Here is a 14,033-nt window from a genome sequence, read left to right as displayed (position 1 = left end):
TGAGAACAGAGTCTCCAATAGAATAGTTAGAGAAAAGGACTAAAGTAGCTGAACAGGTTTGCCTCTTAAAAAGAACACAATATCAAACAACCAGACCCCTCAGAGCTCCAAGGGAGGAAACCACCAACCCAAGAGAACATAGGAATGGACCTATGGCTCTATCTGCATATGTAGCAGAGGATGGCCTTGTCTGGCATCAATGGGAAGTGAGGTCCTTGGTCCTGTCAAGGCTCGATGTCCCAGTTTAGGAGAATGTCACGGTAGGGAGGTGGGAGGGAGTGGATGGGTGCATGAGGGAGCACCCTAAGAGAAGTAGGGAGGGGTGGGAAAGCCCATTTATGGAGGGGAAACCAGGAAATGGGATAACATTTAAAATGTAAATAAAAATGCAATTAAAGAGCAAAAAAATTAGAAAATAAAAATTTTATACAATAAACTAAAAATAACACACATTTAAATAACATGTGAATTAGAAAGCATATATCAAGAGTAATTTAAAAATATTTTGGGTTGGGGATTTAGCTCAGAGGTAGAGCGCTTGCCTAGCAAGCCCAAGGCCCTGGGTTCGGTCCACAGCTCCGGAAAATAAAAAAGTTACAAAAATAAAATAAAAAAAATATTTTGAACTCAATGAAAAGACAGAAAGCATAATTGGAAAAAGAGGAATAACTTCTCTACAAAATTTTTCACAAGATAGAAACAAGAACTATTCTGTAATTCATCCTACAAGACCCGCATTACCTAATGCCAAAGAGACAATGAGAAAGAAATGAGATAGACAGAGATACAATGAAAAAGAAAAGACACGTGCAATATTTCTCATCAAGTCCACACAAAAACCTGCAGCAAACAGTTGACAAATTGAACACACTGTTGTTTACAAAGATTTCTCCATTGAAGAGAAGAGGAATTTATTCCAGACACGCAGGATTGATCTAACATTTTAATATTAGCTGGTGTAATCGACATCTTGTGCAGACTAAGTAGAAACGCCATATTAGTGTATAATAGATGAAGAAAAGTTACTTGACCGGATCCAACCAACAGTCATTCGGGATTTTAAGGACTGTAGAGGTTAAGAGCACTGACTGCTCTTCCAGAGGTTCTGAGTTCAATTCCCAGCAACCTCATGGTGGCTCACAACCATCTTAATAGGATCCAATGCTCTCTTCCAATGAGCATGTCATCTACTTCATAAGGAATAGTGACAATGACGCTATTCCTTATGTTCAGCCCAGTGATGCCAACAAACCAATTCTCCTGCTCACAACAGAACAAAACAGGGATTTCTGGTCTTGCTCACTCCTTCTCAAAATTATACCAATAGACCTAACTCAGTATTTGTCATAGGTAAAATAAGAGATTGAAGAAATTAGACTGTCACTGTTCACAGATTACTAGATTACCTATCAAAGATCCAAAAGAATAGAGAAAAGTCTTCCAAGAAAGCAGCAATGACCTACCTCAGGGCTTTGGGGTATAAATTTAATGTGTTAAATAAATTGTTATATACTACATATTACTAGCAAACAAATGACTTTGACACTTAAAAACATATTAACATAGGCATGAAATACTTGAGCATATATCTAGGAAAATATAAATTTAGCTGTCAGAACTCTGTGGATTGGAGACCAGATTGGTCTATGTAGTGAATTCCAGCAAGACCCTGTCTCAAAAATATTATATGAAGTGGCAAAAGGTTCAGTAAAATCAACTCAATATCAAAGGCAAAAAAAAGTCAGAGGACTGGCGCTATGGTGATTTCAAAATGAATTATTAAACAACACTGGTCACAAGACAGGGAGGTATTGTCGAATAAAGAGACAGACAAATAGAAAGGAGCAGAGAGCTTTTAATAGCTACACAGAGATAGCACTTCATCTTTGACAAAGAGCAAAAGGTTTTTGTCAGTGGAGAAAATATTCTTTTTTCAACAAATAGCACCAAATGATTGGATATCCATGTGTAAAACACACATCTGGGCACAAGTCTTGCATCTGTCATCTAAGTTAAATCCAGTGGGTCATGAACATAAATGTAAAACCACAAAATTTGTAGGACATGATTTAGGAGGTTATTCATATGATGTTGGGTTTGGCAACAACTTTTTATAAACTATAGACTCTTATATAGCTGCAGCTGGCCTTAGGGTTACTATTAACCAAGACTGGCCTTGAACCCCTGAGCCTCTTGCCTCAGTCTCTCAAGTACTGGGGTTAAAAGCATGTGTCACCATGCTCAGCCGTGGATAGCAAAGGTATCCACTTTTGAAAGGTAATACAAAAGGCATGGCTTATGAATGAAAGAACTGATGAGCAGGTCTTCATTACAAACAAAATTTTCTGCTCCGTGGACAAAAGAGAAGGAAAAGACAAGCCATCATCTGGAAGAAAGTATTGTCATAAGATGTATCTAATGAAGGACTGTTATCTAAAATATAAAAATAATTCTTACAAAGCTGATCAACTAGAATAGAAACAACCCTGTTAGGACCAGTTAAGAAGATACACAGATAGCAATAATTATATAAACAGATATTGCATGTCATATATTCCTAGGGCAATGTAAATGAATATAGCCACTACTATTGGAATGCCCAGGTCTAGAACAGAGATCATGTCAGATGCTGATGAGAACACAGTCAACAGGAATGCTAGCTTGTTTATTGAGTGGCTTCTGTAAGAAGCAGGCATGTGTTTACTGTATGTGACAGGCAATGTCAACAGAGTGACGAGAACTAGAATCACCTAGGACACCTGTGATCACACCTGAGGCCACACCTGTGAGGGAATTGTTTTTATATTAAGGTTAAAGTCAGTGAAGGGATTATCTTGATTAGGTTAGTTGATGTGGAAAGACTATTTTGGGTGTATGTGTGCATCTTGGTGAATCTGTGTGCATATAGTGCCTGAACGCCTAGAACTAGATGTGAGTCACCTAATACGGGTATTAAGAGCTGAAGTTAAGCTTCCTGTCCGGCCGCCATCGGAGAGCTGCAGCCATGACCCTGCGCAACCCCATGGCCGTGGGCCTCAACAAAGGCCACAAAGTGACGAAAAACATCAGCAAGCAGAGACAGCCACCACCGCGGGCGCCTCACCAAGCACGCCAAGTTCGTGCAAGATATGATCTGGGAGGTGTGCGGCTTCGCGCCCTACGAGCGGCGCGCCAGGGAGCTGCTCAAGGTGTCCAAGAACAAGCGAGCACTCAAGTTTATCAAGAAGCGGGTGGGCACGCACATCCGCGCCAAGAGAAAGAGGGAGGAGCTGAGCAACCTGCTGGCAGCCATGCGGAAGGCGGCAGCCAAGAAGGATTGATGACTCCTCCCCCAATAAAAGATGGTTCTTAAAAAAAAAAAAAAGAAGAGCTGAAGTTAAGCCTTCTGAGAGGAGCAGCAAGTCCTCTTGACAATTGAGCAACCTTTCTAGCCTCAGAAGGCCCATCTTAACTGTGGTCCAGACTCGGGACTGCATACAGTAGAGAACATAAGCTGGGCCCCAGTATCCACTGCCTTGTTCTTTCCGAGGGCAGAGGGAACGTGGTTAGCGGCATCAAGCTCTTACTGCCCCAGCTTCCTCCCCGTGATGGGCTGTGAGCCAAACAAAGCCTTCTTCCCTTCAGTTGCCCCTGATACACCCACTAAGGTATATAATATAACTCGGTAATCAATGTTGGTGTTCCTCCGAAAGAGCTCACTTGTAATTGGCAAGATTTAGATGGAATCAATGTACCCTTCAGGAATCAGCTGTGGTACACCTAGATGCTGGACTATCACTCAGCAAAAGAGAGAAATGAGATACTGAGCAATGCAAGGATATAAAGGACTCTCCACATATCCAAAAGTAAAGGAAGACAATCTGAGAGCGCCAATTATCACCATTATTAATTAATACTAATGAATTGCTTATTCATTTTAATTAAATTATTAATTATTAATTAATCAGTACTCTATTACACCAATCATATGATATTCTGGAAAAGGCAAAACAGTGCTAACAGTGAAAATACTGGTGGTGTCTGTGAGTTAGAGGGGCGGGGCCTGGAAGATTTGGAGGGCTGCGAACCTGCTCTGTGTGACACGGTCATGGTGGATACATATTGTTCGTTTATTCAGGCCCAGGGAATGCAGAGTAAACCTGACATTGTAGCCGACAGGCTTTGAGCGACAAGCGGTGTGTCAATTCAGCCTCACTTCCTGAGACTATTCAGGCAATTGCTTGCTGGGCCGACAATAGAAATGTATTGTTCCGCAGCCTGGAAAGTCCAAGAGGGACACCCCAGAAGATCCATTGTCTACAAGTGCACGTTCCTCACAGCTGGCATCTTCTGTGTGCCGACCGTCACGTGGCGGAGGAGGCAAACATAGATTCCCCCTACCTCTTTTATGAGAGCACCATGAAAGCCAGGAAGCAGAGCCCTCGTGACCTTGATCTTTCAAGGTCTCTCTTATATTGTAGATTACTCTCCAGCATAATGAATTTAGGAGAGGGCCTCGAACATTAAGACCTCAGAAACTGTGGCACTGCTGTGGTAGGTGTTGGGTATGGGGAGGGGGGCTATGCATATGTGCAAAAACTGCTCTAAAAACAAGAAAACCTATTTTAGAGGAAAAAGAAAAAGGAGGGAGAGAGAGAAAGGCCAAAACAGTATACTTGAAAATGTCTATGCCTTTAAGCTAGGAAGTGAATTCCTATTGAATCTGTAACTGAAATAAACAATTCCAGAAGATAATAAAATAAAAAAAAATCCTCTCAGCCCATGTCACTCTCCAGGAGAACATGGGTGAGAAGGAAAGAGAGAAGAAGGAGGCACCAGAGCTTTAGTCTCCTCTTTCTACAGGATTAGGGCCGTTCTCCAAAGTGCTAGATAGAGGTGTTTAACCTTGGCTCTGGCTCTGGCTCCCTTCAGGTGTCAGGCATTCGATGGCCATGCATACAAGATGGTGATGGCCTCCTGCCACTCTGTTCCTGTCACACAACCCCAACTTTCCGGGTCTCCGTTTCCCCATCTGAGAAGTGAGATGGTTGTATTATAGATGATCCTTGACCTGCTGCGATGTGACTTAAAACTTTCCCAGATTTCTGATGTTAGCACAGTGATTCACATTCAGAAGAAATTCTCTGACAATTTGAAGTCTGGCCTTTTCTAGGCCAGGGTAGAGAATGAGAGAATGAAGGCAAATACCCAATATTCTGAAGTGCACCCTGCGGTCTGTCAGTGGGTTTTGGATGCCTGGTTTCCTTTTTGCATAGCTTGTCTATGAACCACCCATCTCTGCATACTAAGGAGACCATCGACTGCTCGGAAGCCTGCCTTGCATTACTTGATTTTGCCCAGGTGGAGGTTAACGTGAGCCCCTTGGGCACGTCAAAGCCAGGCTAGGCTATGATATTTGGTAGGAAGCTACAGTAAATGGATCTCAGATTGTGTTTTCAATTTACCCTGGCTATACCCAGGTAAACTCCTCTGCAGCTACAACCTGCCTTTTGTCTCCTCTGCCTTAACCCATTCCAGATTCTGCTCCCAAGTCGCATCAACAGCTGGTGGCTTTTTGTCTGTGTGGCCCCTCTGCTCTTCGGCTCTTATCAAGGTTCTGGCCCCCCATTGTGCTCACCCAGTTGTCTGATCAGAGTTCCCTCAACTGAGGACGTTCTCACAGGGGCAAGCAGACAAATTTACACGCTCCCCTCAAAGGAGTATCGAGCCAGTGGACGAAAGATTTATGCAGCGGGAAGTCTGAGTTTCCCACAATAATCATTCTCTAGCCGAGGTACTTGATAGACAGAATACTTCGTTTCCTTCTGGATCTGGTGAAAAACTGAGTGTGGTGTCAGGAGCTGGAGATGCTGACGTCAGAGGTCCGGCCCAAGCCCTGGCTCCTCACTATTAGTGTGCAAAAATGTTTCCTCTGTGAAATAAACATAACACCACCAGCTTGAGACGTGCTATGCGCGTGTCCATAAACAAAAACGGGTTAGCATCGTTATTGGCTTCTATTCAGTCACTTGCGTGTGGACGGAGAAAGACAGCATTGAACTTCAGGGGTCAGGCTCCTATCTCAGCTAGAGCACAATTCTGATGACTCTCTGCTACAACAGACACAAGGTCCCTGTGCTTCGAGGAGCAAGCTGGCAGAATTTACTGCCCTGGAATTTCTGGGACAGAAAAAACTCAGAAGGCACAGTGACCAGCCAGTGGCACAGAGGCGGAATCCTTTGGCCTGGGAAGGGAAAGGGTGGGCACAGGGAACAGGATGGGGGTGTGACAGCCTAGGCAGGGAGAGGCCGAAGCCAGGCGCAGTGCTTGGCCTCCCGGGGACGGCGGATGGCTGTGGGGTTGGCGGGCAGGAAGCCGGGACATGCTCCGCCGCGGGCCCGGCCGATTTAGACACTCAGCTCTAATTGCGCCGAGCTGAGCCCCGGCACCCGCGCCGAGAGGATGTGCTTCTCTGTCGCCAGGCCCAATTGCTCTCACTTATCGGGTTTCGCCAGCCCGGTGGGGAAGCACACAACCGCGCAGGCCATCGATCTGACGCCAGGGATCGAAGAGACCGCGGAGACCTCAGCCCCACGGGACGCGGTCGATGTGTCTCCAGACTCCTGGAGCCAAGGGACACCTGTCTGTCAGGTCGCCACGCCTCCGGGACCCTGGATGACCCAAATGATGAGATGATCGGATGATCCTGGGGATGGGGACCCTGGACTTGGTCCCCACAGTCGCTTATTTTTCTTCCCTCTGGTGTCAGTCATCTTCCTCTCCTCCCACGGCTCTTTCGCCTCCCTTCCTCCCCATCTTCACCTCTCCAGGTCCCTCTTCCCTCACTCTGACAGTCATTCTCCAACTGCTTGGATTTCAAGACTCCAGCAGTGCACGTTGTAGGCGCTTTCCTTCCTTCCCCAGAGCCTGATTCTGAGACCTGTTGCTGCCAGGTTGGGGGATTGCTGGAAGATGGCACACCTCTCCCATCCTCTTCTCAAAGAACCAGAGTAAGACCACAGCTTTAAACTGTCAGAACACGGGCTCCCTCCCTCCGCAGTCATGGTCCCAAAATCCTTCAGCAAATCCCTTCTCGCTTATTTACTCCCCCTCCTCCTATTCTTCTTTCCCCTTCACCCCATGTCCTTGTGCAAAACACAGGGCTGTTCGGAACACCCAGCTCTTGGCAGCCTCCACCTGAGAACGCCTCTTCTCCCCAGGACCCCACCCTTAGAGCCCAGGGCCCAAAGCCTCTGTCTAATTTCTTCAGGGGAAAGAGGTCTGTACCCGAGTGTTTCTCCTAGCAATTAAAGCTGGAGGCTCAGCTCTCTGCTTCCTAATGTGTCCCCATTAGGAGCCTTAAAGCACATCGTTGAAGCTGTTCTCTTCTTTTTGGAGCTGGAGCAGCCTTGGGCTCTCCCTGTGTTAGATCAATCTGTTTCATTATCTGCAAACCTTGTGGCTTCACTAGCTGGGAAGGCTGTCTCTGTCAACCCTCAGGGTCACCACTGTGTTCCGCCAAACACTACGGCCTTTTCCCTCATCTTGCCCTAGCTTATTTCTGACCTTTAAAGAAAAGAAAAGAAGTAAGAGAAAAAACAAAAAAACCACACCGTAGGTGGCTAACATAACATTTGACCAATAAGACCACCGAGGACGAGCACAGTCCTCCCTGCCCCCCCCAACTTCCCACCCCCTCATCCCCACCCCCCACCCCCACCCCCACCCCCGGTCCCCAATTACCAGCTGAGGTTTCTGCTATCTCCCTGTTTGCCGAGAAGAGGGAGAGTCTCACTTTTACAGGAGAACCTCAAAGCTGTGGTGGTGGGGTTTACCTGTGCCTTGCATACTCTGAGGGTTGAGTCAGGATCACAGCTTCCTGGCCAATGTGGATTACACAGTGATATCCTGGTTTTTTGGTTTTTTGTTTTGTTTTTGTTTTCCTTTTTGTTTCGTTTTGTTTTAAACAAAAGAAGAAAGGAGAGAGACACAATTACACATTTTTGAAGAGGTTGGGTGAGAAGGGATTCCGTGTCCATGTGTGGTCCTTTGAGACACTAGCCTAGAACTCATGATCCTTCTGCCCTCACCTCCAAAGTGCTTGGCTTACGTGTACTACCACTCTGACTCTGAAGTCACACCTAATTTTCATTGGGTATATCGGCGTTTTGCAGTAGTGTACGTCTGTGTGTCAAGTATGTGCAGAGCCTTTGGAGGCCAGAAGAGGGCACTGCATCCCCCAGGAGCAGATTTATTGTTGTGAGCTACCAAATGGGAGCTAAGAATTGAATCTTAGTCTTTTAACCACTGAGCCATCACTCCAGCCCCCAAGCTGTGCTGTTCTTGGAGCCTCGTGAGATTATAGACACACGGCTACACACTCACAGAACAGCTTTGTGTGCTCATGAAAAGGACTTGCTTTCGCATGACAACTTACATTCAGCAGTAGGGTTTGGGGATTTAGCTCAGTGGTAGAGCGCTTGCTAGCAAGCGCAAGGCCCTGGGTTCGGTCCTCAGCTCCGGAAAAAAAAGTTACATACAACAGTCAGAGAGATGTCAGTATGGTGTGGCTCCTACTTGTAATCCCAACACTCAAGAGGCTGAGCCGGGAGGATAGCGGCAGCTTCAGTGCCAGCCTAGGTTACATAGCTAGCCATGGTAGCATAGGTTAGGCAGGCTAACCCAGGCTACTGTGTGAGACCCTGTTTTAAAACAAAGAAAGAAAATTGTCACAAACACCAGCTGTCTTCACAAGAGCTTCTGACAGCATTGCCCTACAGCTTGGCTGCAGGCAGGGATTTACCCACACCATGGGGAAATATGCTCCTCCCTCAAGTATGAGTGAAATGTGAAGTTTGTAGAGCTGTGCAAATTCTTGTTTCTGGTCAATTCTGCATTTAGTCTGTGGTTAGCAACATTATATCGTGTTGGTGTCTCGCTTGGCAATCATCCCTTCATTGAGAGTCTCCATCAAGAATTTACTGAATAATATTTGATTTGGAGGGTCAACTGAGGAGTCTAATGGCAGAGGGATGGATAAAGAAAGTATAACACATACCACACAGATACATACATACACATATACAAATACATACATACATGCATACACATATTCATATACACTTACATACATACAAACACACAATACACATATTCATACACACACATACATAAATATACATATACACACATGTACACATATACACACATACACATAGTCATACACACATACATACACATATACACACATACAAACACACATATACATACTCATACATACTTACATATATGCACACATATATAGACATGTATACAATACACATACACACATATAAACACATAAACACACATATGCACATACATACACAGGGTTTTTAGCTAGGAAGAAGAATGAAGCTTTATTGTTTGCAGGAAAATAGATACAGCTGGGGATAACCATAGGAAGTAAGCTAGCCTCCAGGAAACATGTGTTCCCACTCATTTGCAGATCCTAGATTTTATAGTTACATAAAATCATGTGTGCACATTTGACATAAGCATAATTGCTAAATTGTCCAGGAGAAGAAAGGGCACAAGTGGGATGGGAGAGGGAAAGCTAGAGGAACACGAGGATACTCAATATAAAATATATACCTGTCTGAGAATGTTCTCATACAATAGCAGGTACAATGAACCTACCCAATGAAGACAATTTAAAAATAATTTTCTAAATGGAAAAGAAATATGTCATCGCTATCGTGGTTTGTGCCTACAATCCCAATACTCAGAAGGCTGAAGCAGAACTGCTTAAGTTTGAGGCTAATCTAGAGACCTCCCTGGTGACAGAGTGAAACTCTATGCCAAAAACCAAATGTGAAACAAAGCAACAACAGAACCCTCATACCTTTTGTAGCTACCTTCTGGTATTGTCCGTGTATTTTAATACAATAGAACTCCCACAGCACCACTTTACCCGATGCCTCTAACTCTCAGCATCCTGGGATTTATTTCATAGTTTCAGGAAATCCAGTTTCCATCCATTCCAGATCTGTACTAGAGAACTTCCTTTCTTCCCTCCATATTGTCTTCCTTTTGGGGTGTGTGTGGTTGAGACAATGTTATACTCTGTAGCCAAGGCTGGCCTAAACTTCTGGAAACACTCCTGCTCCAGCCCTTGAGCATTGGAATTACAGTGAGACCATGCCCAGATTTCACTTCTGTTTGATATGGAGCCGAATATAGCCAAGGCTAGCCTCAGACCTCTGGCAATTTTCTTGGCTTAGCCCCCCCTGGGTCCCAGGGTTACAGATATGAACCACCACACCTACCCTGGAGAACCATTTACTTCCCAACTTTCAGCCTATGAGGCTATGGTATGGGTGGGTCTTGCAATGGCTGGACAATCTGGACGTTTATTTCTCCTTAGCATGTGACTTCATTTTCTCTCAAAATGTGTTGACTCAGATGTATCAGTGACAGCTTCAGCACACCCAAAATGTGTTGGTGTCACATTGAGGAAAGAAAACAGTGCCTGTCCTCTTGAGGGCATTTGGCTGGGAGTGAATCCAGACGTGAATTCTTGCCTTCTCTTCATCTCTGAAGCTTATAGCTTCTGGCCTGTCCATAATCTGTCTTGTTGTATGGGTCTGATTCTGTGTCCCTATGCCTTGCTAAAAACTGTCTGTCTCCTCTTTCTGTACCTAACAAAGGGCTGTCCTATGGGGAAGGAGGAGTGAGGGACACTTTACAGAAATGTTTAACAGGTTTAGTTGCTGTTTTACAAAGGATTGAATTTTCCTGATTCCGACTGACCCCAACAATAACAGTATTGCAAACACTGCAGCAACACAGACTTATCAATCTGTATCCATGATGTCTCTTCCAACACTTATGCTGGGTATTTGCTTTGTAAGGTTTCTTTTCAACCTATTTGTTGTTCTTAGCATTTATATGACCACAGTGCATGTGAATGTGCATGTGCACACACATACACACACTCACACACAAAACCACACACATGCATGCCTTATTCACGGGTCAGAGGAATGGAAGAGCCCATACCACAAGGTTACAGCTATGTATTAGCTTAGGGTTGTAAAAGTTGATTACACGGAAAATCCAATGCAAGTAAAATTGGCTGTTATGTTCTCTTAAAGGCAGGTTAAACAAACAGGCTGGGCACACAGTAGGATAATAGTCTTTTTTTAAAGATTTATTTTATTTTATTTATATGAGTACACTGTAGCTGTCAGACACACCGGAAGAGGGCGTTGGATCCCATTACAGATGTTTGGGAGCCACCGTGCAGTAGCTGGGAACTGAACCCAGGACCTCTGAAAGAGCAGTCAGTGCTCTTAACCACTGAGCCATCTCTCCAGCCCCAGGACAGCAGTCTTCAGTCTTAAAGTGCTATTAACTCTGGCAGTGAGGTCCAGCAAAATTTCCAGTGTTTTAGAATGTAAGATATTTTCACAATAATTTACTGCTACAGCCTTTATTCAAACCTACCTTGGAGAACCATTGCTTTCCGACTCTCAGCCTATGGGGCTGGGTTATGGGTGGGTCTTGCTCTTGCTGGCCAATCGGAATGTTGGATTCCCTAAGCACATGACTAAATATGCACGTAGAGACTGCATCTGGTGCTTGGCTTTATGCAGGGCTATAAGTAGCATCCTGCCACCAGGAAGTGAATTCTGAGATGGATCCAGCAGCAAAAGGGACAGAGAGGAAGCAGTCTCTGGCATCTTTCTCTGGGCACTGTGTGGGTCTCAGTCTGAGGGGCTTGTCTTCTTAGCCTGAATGGCTTGGCTGGTAGAGCTTTTAGAGGTCAAAGTGCAGTAGTTCCTGTGGCTTTCGGAGCTTCTGGCAGAGCTGAGATGCTCCTTCATATCCCTCTTCTCATCTATGGGGGTGACAGCCGTGTTGAAGGCTAAGTATGTGCTGTGCCCAGGCAGTGTGTGTGCTATAATAAGAGAAAATAGACTCAAATGGAAGAGGTCCCGGGCTGTGAAAACAGCTGTTTAAATTGCTCACTGCTCGACTCAGGGAGGATCCACAGGCTCTGGTGTAAATGGCTCACCCTGGCATTGTGCGATGTAGAACAGTACACGGCTCCAAGGGATCAGGCCAAGATTCTTTTGTTCCCCAAACCTGGCTCGATGGGTAGCAATGCAGAAGACACAGAGACTGCCTGAGCCCCAGGGACGTTTGCTCTAACTCATGTGTGCCTCTGTGGTCCACTTGCAGGGTCTGCCGTCAGAAGGCTGAGTTCCCTGCCTTTAGGGGCACCAAGGGTAGTGCCAGGGGCACACGAAGTAAGCTTTGTTGTGTTCTGTTTAATGCCAAGCGTTCTTAATAATCTCCAGTCAGTGGAAATGGGGGTGGTGGTGCGAGGAGGAGCCGGAAGGGGCTGTGGAAGAGCTGTGCTCAGCCAGTCAGCAGAAACATTAGTCAGTGGCCAGCTCGAGGAGCTCATTAAACCTCCATGGTCCCTGACAAGGTCCCTTTGCTTTCCATGTGTGGATAGCCTCGTGCCTCTAAGCATGTAGGTCTGCCTGTTTCTGGCCCCTGCATCCTCCCTGCTTGCCCCCTGGTGGGGGTCCGCTTCCCTGAAGTCTTTTCCAAATGCCAAGTGATTTCCTGCATGCATGGATTGCATTTTTCCCCCTTGCAAGTTTAATCGCAATGCTCAATGTTCAGTTGCCGAGGGCTGTGAACTAATTTCTCTTGTCATTGCCACTTGGTGAAAATGTCATCATTAGTGAAGTAGATATGCTAAAGAAGGGATAGTAGAGGAGAGGGGTATGAAGGGGCATCTCAGCTCTCCCAGAGGTGCCCAAAGCCACAGGGACTAACAGACCCCAAGACGGCCAAGGGAGTGGTCTGTCAGGGGTACCGGTGTGAGCGTCACTGAAGAATACAGCTGGGGACCTGTCATCAACCTGCGCTCCTGAGTAGATCAGGGCTTACTCCATTGGTCATTGTGCCCTGGGGACAGGCTGCGACAGCCCTGAGTGACCCTTGTAATGAGAAAAGTTCCTGGAAGATGTTTCTGCATTTTGCTAACTCACAGTTCACTCTGTGACCTGGCTTATGTAAGGGTCCTTGCAGCTAGTCGCCTGCAGAGACTGTGGACAGGCGGCCTTGTGGCTTGTTACTGGACAGTGAGAACTCTTCTGTTTGCCAGGGTAGACTTCAAGCTTACTTCCACCTTCAAACACACTTCCTGTCTCGCAGCTGCCAACCCTGCCATTTCCCTAGCCTCTTTAATTGCCTGTGCACACTGCCTTTCATTTCATGTGATTTTTTTCCTTTTAAATTATGACAATTTAATAAAACCAGAGCGGTGGGAACAGAGCCAGTGGCACCTTCCTCCATTCGCCTCTGTCCTTGTCATGGGTGGACTTGGAATATGCTGCTAGGCTTCACAGTCTGCTTCATATTTGCTTTGGGGAAAAATGGATTACCAAACACAGAGAGATGCAACTCTCCTATAGAAATGTGCTTGATACCCCCATAGCCATTCTTGTCAGGCCTTGCATATGCTAGCCAGGGTCCTAGCACTGAGCCACAGCCATAATGGCCACAGCCACAGTCCACAGACAGCCCTGTGAGGTGGGGGTCTGTGGTCCTCACTTTCACGCGAGGGTCAGAAATGGTCTGTGATTTGTCTCAGGGTCTGTAGTTTAGTAAATGGCTGAGCCGGAATTTGAACCTAACACGAAGTGACTATGTTGTAAATGTTATTTATACAAGGCTTTCTGCTAGCAGTTATAATGAGATCTGGCTTCTTCCCAAAACTTGGGACATACTGCTAGGATGGGAGACTCTTTGGACCTCAGTTCCCGAATCTGTGCAATGGGTCCTGGTGTTCTTACTGCCTTCTGGGCAGACCAAATTGGAGCATATATGAGGATGTGTGCTCTTGGGACATCAGGAGTGCAATGTTGCCTCTCCCTCATTAATTTTGGAACAGAAAAGCTCAATGGCAGCGACAAGGATCTCATCCTTCGTCTTTTCTTCTATGTCAGCTCTACAAAACACATTTGATTCCATTACTGCATTAAACCCTCTTA

General features: G+C 45.6%; 1 pseudogene; it reads left to right on the top strand.

Annotated features, from left to right (window-relative positions):
* The first annotated feature begins 3,004 nt into the window (after nucleotides 1-3,004).
* Rpl36-ps5 (ribosomal protein L36, pseudogene) lies at nucleotides 3,005-3,367 on the top strand (annotated as a pseudogene).
* Nucleotides 3,368-14,033: the final 10,666 nt, after the last annotated feature.

The sequence above is a fragment of the Rattus norvegicus genome, chromosome 19 (assembly GCF_036323735.1).
Source record: "Rattus norvegicus strain BN/NHsdMcwi chromosome 19, GRCr8, whole genome shotgun sequence".
NCBI lineage: Eukaryota > Metazoa > Chordata > Mammalia > Rodentia > Muridae > Rattus > Rattus norvegicus.
The sequence above is the reverse complement of the archived record's forward strand: the minus strand, read 5'-3'. Positions and strand labels throughout refer to the sequence as shown.